Source organism: Amblyomma mixtum, chromosome 3 (assembly GCF_055824585.1).
Source record: "Amblyomma mixtum isolate Tamu chromosome 3, ASM5582458v1, whole genome shotgun sequence".
NCBI lineage: Eukaryota > Metazoa > Arthropoda > Arachnida > Ixodida > Ixodidae > Amblyomma > Amblyomma mixtum.
In genome coordinates this window covers 358,960,119-358,968,444 of record NC_143014.1, presented here as the reverse complement: position 1 = coordinate 358,968,444, position 8,326 = coordinate 358,960,119, and the positions used below count along the sequence as shown (strand labels likewise).

The following is an 8,326-nucleotide window of genomic DNA, read 5'->3' as shown; positions in this document are numbered from 1 at the left end:
TTCGATTGATTGCAGGGAACCCGAACTAGTTTAGACGCGTTCCAGCAACGACCGTCGCTCATCAAAAAGCTATTTTTGCCTTTTCTGCCGACAATCTTGAAAGGTCCCATGTAATTTACCGACGCTTTCCCACCGCCTGCTGGCTTGCGTACACGAACGAAGTCCCCTACTCTAAAGGCTGGTCTTTTCGCACCTCGCCTCCTGTCCGTATACTGTTTTGCATACATCTGCTTCGCCTTAACCCTAGCAGGAACATTCGAACCGGCATGGACACCCTCTCTTGTCGGCAAACCCACTGTATTGAGTCTTGTCCTTGGCTGACGCCCGTGGAGCAACTTAGCTGGCGACAAACCCGTTCTCGCATGCGGCGTGTACCTATATATGCCGAGATAGTCAACCACAGCAGCCTGGAGGGGCCGTTGTTCCAATCGGGCAACCTGCATGAAATCTTTCAGCACGCGATTAAAACGTTCAATCGCGCCGTTTCCCTGTGGATAGTACAGAGAAGAACAACGATGCGCAATACTCCTCTCTCTCAAGAATGTTTCAAACATTTGCGATCTAAACTGAGGCCCATTATCTGTGACAATTTCTTCCGGATAGCCTTCTCGGCTGAACACAGTCTGCAAAAAATCGACCACACTCTGTGACGTTACTGTAGATGAAAAGGCAACCTCAGGCCACTTGGAATGATAATCGATCAGCGATATCATATACCTACAGTTTGAAGGGGCCCAGTCAATCGGTCCCACTATATCCATTGCTAACTTCTGCCATGGTAGCGCTGTAATCGTCACCGGCTGCAGCGGTGCAAACGACGGTTTAGCGGACTTGTCCGCGGCCTGGCAGATATGACAAAAATGAATTGCTTCTTCTACCTGTTTATTCAAACGCGGCCACCAGTAAAGATCACGTAGTCTCTGCTTCGTCCTCACAATTCCTGGGTGACCTTCGTGCGCAAAACCAACCAGGAGCGAGGTTAATTCACTCGGAAGAACTACCTGCTCGCCGCGCATCAAAAGGCCATCAACGAAAGAAAGCTCTTCTCGCACGTTAAAGTACGGCATTACTTCTGCTGGCAAAGCTTTTCTAGGCGCCCAACCATGTACCACGTGCACAACAACCTGTTGCAGTGTGCTGTCTGCAGCAGTGGCCACCTGCAGCCGTTCCTTTGTTAGGCACTCTGATACAACGGACACAATTTCTTCCTGCATCGTCTGCTGCGAATCACAGTGAAGAGGTAGGCGTGAAAGCGCATCGGCCACGGCATTTTGCGATCCCTTTTGGTACTCTATGTCGAAGTGATAATACAAAAGTCGACCTCACCATCTGGATATACGCAAAGGCCGCCGTCCTGTACCGGCAGCTGAAAGTAACGTCACCAGTGCCTGGTGGTCCGTACGTAACAAAAATTTTCTACCCCACAAGTAGACGTGCCAGCGCTCGCACGCGAAGAGACAAGCAAGGGCCTCCCGTTCCCCAGCGGAGTACTTCCGCTCAGCAGGAGTCAGGGCACGTGATGCGAAGGCCACCGTGCGTACGCTGTCACCATCGCGTTGCTGAAGAACGGCTCCCAGACCCTTATCAGAAGCATGTGTCGTAACAATTACATCAAGGTCTGGGTTAAACATTTGTATGACTGGGCTTGAAGACAAAGCTGTCTTAACAAGCTGGAAGCTACGCTCAGCCTCATCATCCCACGTGAACTGTTGACCAGACCGCAGGAGCCTTCTAAGCGGCTCGACGAGATCAGCAAATCGCGGTACAAACCGAGCATAGTAACCAGCGAGACCCAAAAATGACCTCAAAGTGGCAACATCGTGAGGAGCAGGCACTTTGACAATAGCGTCAACCTTAGACTGCAATGGTGTGAGCCCTTTTGAGCTCACCGTATGCCCTAAAAAGGATAGTTCTGAAACAGCAAATGTGCATTTCTGGTTGAGCTTCAAACCTGAATCACCAATGCGTTTTAGCACCTGGTGTAGATTCTTGTGGTGCTCCTCACGTGTCTTGCCCCACACAATCACATCATCAATGTAACAAAGTACGCCTTTACAATCTTTCAAAATATGCTGCATCATTCTCTGAAAGGCTGAAGGGGCAGATGCAAGGCCAAAACACACACTCTTAAAACGAAACAATCCTTCGTGTGTGATAAAGGTGGTTAGTCCCCGACTTTCCGGAGTCAGTTCTAGCTGGTGGTATGCCGACGCTAAGTCGAGCTTTGAGAAGCACGTCCCTCCAGCTGGTTCATGAAGTAATTCCTCTGTATGCGGAAGAGGAAAAGCATCGGCAATTACTGCCTTGTTCACTTCACGTAGGTCCACACACAACCTAATTGAACCGTCCTTCTTCCTCACGACGACGATCGGTGAAATCCACTCCGATGCGTCGACAGGCTCAATTATATCTTCGGCCAGCAGGCGTTGTATCTCTACCGATACCTGTTGCCGTAGCGTGAGCGGCAGGCGTCGGAGTTTCGCAACGACTGGTTTCACAGATGAACGGCAGTTAACATGGTGAACAAAGCCTTTCACATGCCCTAACTGTTCCGTGAACAAGTGCGCAAACTGGTACGTAAATTCTGAAGGCAGTGAATCAGGGCATGTCACCTGGCAGCAATTCAAGGTTGAGCCGTTGATAGTGATTCCCAGGCTCCGAACGGCATCAAGCCCCAGCAGCGAAGTGCCCTTGGTTGTGACATGAAAAAGCACACTGGCTCTGTTTCCCTTGTAAGATACGTCAGCAAGAAAGCAACCGCTTAACTTGATTTGTTCTCCGGAATAGATGCACAAATTGGCAGTCGGCGGTCGTAATGAGTACGTGTCGGCTAGATATTTGTGGTAGTGCTCTTCACTGAGCAAAGAACCCGTAGCGCCTGTGTCGACAATCAACGACAATCTTATCTTCCCGATAGAAATGTTGGCTCGAATATCTTTCGCCGACGCATTACGGTCACCGATTTGAAGTACCGTGACGGCGTTGGCCTTCTCGGGCTTTCGAACGGCATATTTCTTTTTCTTCGATTTGCAACATGCTTGAAAAGTGACCAATTTTTCCACAAGAGTGGCAACGCTTGTTCCTCGCCGGACATGCAGTCGAGTTAGCCATATGCGGTGACGAGCCGCACCTGTAGCAACTTCCTTGCTCAGCGTCTGACCTTTTTCGCACATCTTGAATCTTGTTCACAGTGCTACCCTGCTGAAAAAAAGTTCTATGATGCAATAACCTCATAGATAATTCATCATAAAATATCATACAATCTGTATGACATATCATACAATCTGTATAATATATCATACAATTCGTATGATAATCATACAGATTGTATGATATGTCATACAGATTGTATGATATTCTATGATGAATGATCTATGAGGTTATTGCATCATAGAACTTTTTTTCAGCAGGGTATGCGCGAATTCCCCGAGCTCTTGTTGTGTTTGCTCAATTTGCTTCCCGATGTCAACAGCACGCTGCAATGTAAGCGAAGACCCTTCATAAAGCAAGCGTTCACGTGTTGTTCGTGACAAAGTGCCTTCCAGAAATTGGTCTCGAATCATGCTATCGGTAGCACTGCCAAAATTGCAAGTAGACGCAAGGTCCCGAAGACTGTTTGTAAATGCTTGAAATGTCTCTTTGGCGAAACCGGCGTCGCTCCACCAAATCATTCGTAGCGCTCGCGAAATGCGTATCCAGTGCAGCAAGCGCGTCCTTGAACTGGTCCGCCTCTTCCTCCTTGTCCCCCTTGTCCTCGGCCTTGGCGTCCACAGTCACGTCTGCTCCTTGTGCAAGGATGCTGTAGAATATTCGCTGGCCTTCAACCCCGAGCGAGTTTAGCAGAATTGCCTTGCAACGCTTCGGCTTCAGTTCATCGCCGCCAATGGCCTCCAGGAAATTCAGGAATACGCGTTTCCACTGCTGCCAAGGCACAGCCGGGTCACCGGGTGCAGGCAAGAAAGGGGGCGGTGCTGGGAAACACCCGAGTGACATGGCTCCGATACTGATCCTCGCAATATGTGGTGTGAGCAAATTTCACTTATCTGCGTTCTTCCGCTCCTCCGGCGTTCCTGCGCTCCTCCGGCGTTCCTGCGCTCCTCCGGCGTTCCTGCGCTCCTCCGGCGTTCCTGCGCTCCTCCGGCGTTCCTGCGCACCTCCGGCGTTCCTGCGCACCTTCGGCGTTCCTGCGCACCTCCGGCGTTCTTGCGTTACTCCTGGCCGCCGATGAGACCGTGGCTGCAAGGGCTCCGTGTCGCCTTGCACCGTAGGCGGTTCATCCTCGTCGCCAATATGTGGTGTCTGGTTCAGACCAGACGCATGCCACGGGACCACGCAAGCGCAGTATGCAGAAACACTCTCCTTTATTCGTCACAGTGAAGCCACTTATATAGGAAATCATATTGAATGACGATGACGATATGTACATTGAAAGAAACGAAACTGAAACAAGAAAGGATACAACAATATTCACTGTTTATTCCCAATAATTTTTTTGAGCGTCGAGTGTTCTTGCTCCCTCGCCTTCCTTCTTTCGGTCATCTCTAACATATCAGAAGTTGGATAAAAGCCAACAAGAACCGGAGAAGACTGTGAGTACGAATTCAGTGACTTGGGCGTGTGCGCACAGGGAATCATGAGTGAAACACCACCTGGAGAGGGAGCGGACACCAGCGACGCCGAGAATGGCGCAAGGGCGTGCGAGAGCGTTACTGTGACAGAGCTGCTAAGCGCAAATGCGTGAAAAGGACCGGCTTCTGACAAGCCTACTGGAGCGACTCGTCCTGCCGGGCTCATCAGAAACTCCGAGCGCGGCACCACCCAGCTATCATGCGATGCCTGACCTGGGTAAGAACATCGCGGACTTACATGGAGGTGGAGATGCAGCATCGGCTAAGGAGTGGCCGGAAAACCTCGAAATGACGGCGACCTTACACCGGTGGCCAGAAGAGTTCCGGTTAGAAACGGCTAAATGCCACCTCTTTGGACCTGTCAAGGACTGGCTGCGTTCGCACGTCGAGGTGGCCACGTCAAGGGAATGTTTCTTATACCACTTCCGCCGCACCTTCTGTGGCCAAACCCGAGCGGCTGAAAGGTGGAGAATGATGCAGGAACGCGTGCAGCAGCGCAACGAGAGCACGACGGCATACTTCCACTCGAAGGTTCGCCTCTGTCGGGAGGAAAATCTCGACTTCTGCGACACCCGTGAGCAAGTGTTGACTAGCTTACGTTCAAGACAACTTTGTACGGTGCTACTAGGACGCACGCACGAAGACGACGACGATCTCCTCCACGACATCACGGAGTTCGAGCTCATTGATCGTGAGCGGGAGCAGATATTCGGCAGTACCCAAGAGAAGAGGCCTTGCAGTGCGACCACCACGAGTAACCCAACAAAACTTCCTGCACGGAAGAGCACCTGCAAGCGGCCGAGCAAGGACTGCAGACCCCCCCTGACGAACGATAAAGGCGAGATGAAGTGCTACAACTGCGGCCGATTCGGGCACGTCTCCCGCGACTGTCCGGACGAAAGGCATGAGATGCGTTGTTTACGTTGCGGAAAAAGCGGGCACACTCAGCGTCACTGTTCTGAAAAAAACAAAAAGCAACAAGTCCAATACAGTTACTCACGCCGAGGGGGAGAAAATCGCTCCGGGAGCGCTACTCAAGCAAGTGACATGGAATGGGACCACGGCACTCGTCGGAATGATTGGTAACGGGAGCTCCGGGTGCCTCTTGCGCGCGTCGGCGGCGGCACGCTGCGGCGCAGTGCTTACCAAAGATTCCACAGCGCTCTACGGTTTCGACAGCCAAGGCACTCTGTACGCAAGAGCGATTGGAAAGTGTTACGCCGAACTGCAAATTTACGGTGTCACCTTCCAATTTTTTTTTTGTCCCGGACGATGCTGTCACTCGATTTAATCGTGGGCATAACTTATACAGAACTGCCATACATAGCTTACGGAAGGCTTGGTGGTTGCCTCCGCTTTTGGCATCACTTAGAGCCGGTGAAGGAGTCGAAGTTGCGTGTGCAGACTACTGGTAAGAGTGTCCTGCACCCTAATACGATCAACTGGATCTCACTATCGACGGCATGTTACCTTTCCGGGCCGGTTTTGCTTGGCATCTTTGGCAACGACATCCTTCTTGAAATGAAAGACGGGGAAATCAGCGTTGCTGGTTTTTACGAGCGGAGACCAAGAAGTGGTTATCAGAAAAGGACAGCGATTCGGGCGCGTAGCAGAGTGTTGGTTTACCTGAAGAGCTTGATCGCCGAGTAGACGATCCAGAGATTCTCTGTGTGAGAATAGATCGCCAACCACTTGAGGAGCAACAGCTGGAGGTGCGGCCCTCAGGGACCACAGAACAGAAGGGTGAGCTTCTTTGCCTTCTAAACGAGTATCGGGAGTGTTTCGCCGACAATTTGAGCTAGCTTGGGTGCACACCCGTACTGAAAATGGACATCAAGGAGGTTCCTGGCAGTTCGTTTGTGGCGGTTAGGCCGTCGAAAACGAAAGCCGCGGAGCGAGAGACCATTCGCAAAATCGTCGATAACTGGAAGCAAGAGGGGATCGTTAGCGAGACTTGCTCACCTTACGCAAGCCCCGTCATCCTCGCACAAAAGAAAAACGGCGAAAAACGTTTGGTCGTAGATTACCGGCGCTTGAACGCACAAACGTTACAAGAAAGGAACCCTCTTCCCAGCATGGATAAGCAACTCGAGAAACTGTCCGGAGCTAAACTGTACACGGTGCTGGACCTCGCCCACGGCTATCTACAGGTGCCGCTGACTAAAGAAGCGAAAATGAAAACGGCCTTCATAACCCCCGATGAGACCGGACAGTTCGAGAGAATGACTTTCAGGCTCACTAACGCACCATCCCTTTTTCAGCGTGTCATGAATCGTGTGCTGGGACCTTTAAGAGGTACAATTGCGATGTGTTAATTAGACGATATGCTCATTCCGGCGAGGGAACGGGACGAGTTGCTGGAGAGGCTGCGCCAAGTTCTCGACTCCTTCAAAAAAGCGAATCTGACCCTACGACTCAACAAGTGCGCATTCGGGAAGGATAGCGTGGAATTTATGGGCTTCCGCCTCAACAAGAGAACGGTGCAACCCGGTGAAACCAAGTTGCAGGCGGTCGCCCTGTTCCCAGTTCCAAAGAACGCCCACGACGTGAGACGGTTTCTGGGGTTAACGAGCTTCTTCCGACGTTTCATTCTGAGGTATGCTCTCATCGCTGAACCTCTCACCAGGCTCACTAAGAAAGACGAAAAATTTGAGTGGAGTGTCGAACAGGAGAGAAGTTTGCAGGAACTTAAATCAAGACTCACGAACGAACCAGTTCTGCAGCTGCACGATTCGAAGGGAGAGACAGAGTTGCATACAGACGCGTGTTCTAAAGGTTTGGCAGGAATGCTTCTTCAAAAGACAGAAGACAAGTGGCATCTTGTATACTGCGTAAGCAAAAAGACGAAGAATGCGGAAAGAAACTACCACTCATCAAAGCTCGAATTGATGGCTATCATTTGGGCAGTGGATCGTCCGAGATCACAACTGCTGGAAATACGATTTACAATAGTGACCGACTGTCAGGCTTTAGTCTACCCGAACACGCACAAAACTCAGAAACTCCAGATAGCAAGGTGGTACGACTGAATCCAGCAATTCGAGTTTTCAATCAAGCACCATGCCGGAACGCAAATGCTTCACGTTGACCCGCTCAGCCGAGGACCTGCTGAAGCGCCTCAAGACACGATGGACTCCCTGCTAGAAAACAGGTTTGAAGTGTGCATCACGTGCGACCTGGCCGATCAAGTAAATGTTCTTCATAGAGGAGATGAAGAATTGCGAGAACTTATAACCGTTCTGGAGAAGCCTGAGAGCGCATGTACCAAACATGCGAAGGCGAAAGTAAAAGGCTGCAGCCTTAGAAAACGAAGGCTATTGAGAGAACTGGAACAAGACGGAATAACAATATTCAAGTTCGTACTACCCAAGTGCGCGAGAAAGGAATTTGTGGTACAGTCTCATGATTTGATGGGATATTTCGCAGTCGACAAGACAGTCTTCAAACTTTAAAAGAACTTTTGGTTCCCGCGAATGAGGAATTACGTCCGGAAGCATATTTCTCAGTATTTACAGTGTATTTACAACAAAGCGCCTGCCGGCAGACCAGCAGGTCTTCTACATCTGATCCCACCAGGTAATTTACCCTTCGAGGTAATACACATGGATCACAGGGGCCATTCGTCCCAAGCAAGAGGCGCAACCAGTATATACTTGTATTCATTGACAACCTCACAAGATTCGTGAGACTCATCGCTA

General features: G+C 50.6%; 1 pseudogene; it reads left to right on the top strand.

Moving 5' to 3' along the window:
* Nucleotides 1–4,733: 4,733 nt before the first annotated feature.
* On the top strand, nucleotides 4,734–5,919 carry LOC149356476 (uncharacterized; annotated as a pseudogene).
* The last annotated feature ends 2,407 nt before the right edge of the window (nucleotides 5,920–8,326 follow it).